The sequence below is a fragment of the Phacochoerus africanus genome, chromosome X, assembly GCF_016906955.1.
Source record: "Phacochoerus africanus isolate WHEZ1 chromosome X, ROS_Pafr_v1, whole genome shotgun sequence".
Classification (NCBI taxonomy): domain Eukaryota; kingdom Metazoa; phylum Chordata; class Mammalia; order Artiodactyla; family Suidae; genus Phacochoerus; species Phacochoerus africanus.
This window is the reverse complement of record NC_062560.1, coordinates 82090878-82092127: the sequence shown is the minus strand read 5'-3', so window position 1 is coordinate 82092127 and position 1250 is coordinate 82090878. Positions and strand designations below refer to the sequence as shown.

The following is a 1250-nucleotide window of genomic DNA, read 5'->3' as shown; positions in this document are numbered from 1 at the left end:
AAAAGAAATTCAGAGTACATGTTGCCTGTGTAGGGTATTACATTGGCTCAGTGCCATCATCAAGAACTCCTGTCCTTTGCATTTTTCAGTTCTGATATCTTCAGTGTGCTAGCTTTGTCTTCAAGCTATTTTCCCTCATGGTCATAACATGGCTGCCCCCGAAAGGGCAATGTCCAGTGGAATAATTTTCTTCCCTTGGGTATCTTTTCAATTTTTAGTAAAAAAATTTTTTATTATAGTTGATATTTAGTGTTGTGTCAATTTCTGCTGTATAGCATAGTGACCCAGTCATACATATATATATATACATACATAGCTTTTGCTGATATTATCTTCCATCATGTTCTGTCCCAAGAGATTGGGTATAGTTCCTTATGCTGTACTGTAGGAACTCATTGCTTACCCATTATAAATGTATGGGTTGGACTCCCAGTCCATCCCACTTCTTCCCACTCCTCCTTGGCAACCACAAGTCTGTCCTCTATGTCCATGAGTTTCTTTCTGTTCTGTTGATAGGTTTATTTGTGCCATATATTAGATTTAAGATATAAGTGATATCATATGGTATTTGTCTTTCTCTTTATGAATTAGTTCACTTAGTATGAGAATCTCTAGTTTCATCCATGTTGCTGCACATGGCATTAGTCTGTCTTTTTTATGGCTGAGTAGTATTCCATTGTATATATGTACCACATCTTAATCCATTCATTTTTAGATGGACTTTAGGTTGTTTTCATGTCTTGGGTATTGCAAATAGTGCTACTATGAACATCAGGGTGCATGTGTCTTTTCAAATTACGGTTTTCTCTGGGTATATGTCCAGAAGTAGGATTGCTGGATCATATGGTAACTCTGTCTTCATTGCAAAAATATGGAACACTTCACAAATTTATGGGTCATCCTTGTGCAGGGGCCATGCTAATCTTCTCTGTCTCATTCCAATTTTAGTGTATGTGCTGCTGAAGCAAGCACTCCTTGTGTTTCTTTTTAAGAAGAAAGATTTGTTTACTATAAGCCTCCAACAGATCTCTGTTTATGTCTGATCAGCCAAAAGGAAATCTTTTTTTAATAAAGTTTTATGTCTGTATCTACAGCATTATGGAAGTTCTCAGGCCAGGGATTGAATCCAAGCCACAGCTGTGACATTTAACCCACTGTGCTAGGCTTGGGGTTGAACCCACACCTCTGCAGTGACCCAAGCCTCTGCAGTCAGATTCTTAACACACTGTGCCAGAACAGGAACTCCCCCA

At 38.4% G+C, this 1250-nt stretch overlaps 1 non-coding gene across 1 annotated transcript; it reads right to left on the bottom strand.

The window, feature by feature from the left end:
• Positions 1 to 865: 865 nt before the first annotated feature.
• LOC125119038 (U6 spliceosomal RNA) lies at positions 866 to 972 on the bottom strand. The gene has a single exon (XR_007132995.1). It is a non-coding gene; the product is annotated as a U6 spliceosomal RNA (small nuclear RNA).
• Positions 973 to 1250: the final 278 nt, after the last annotated feature.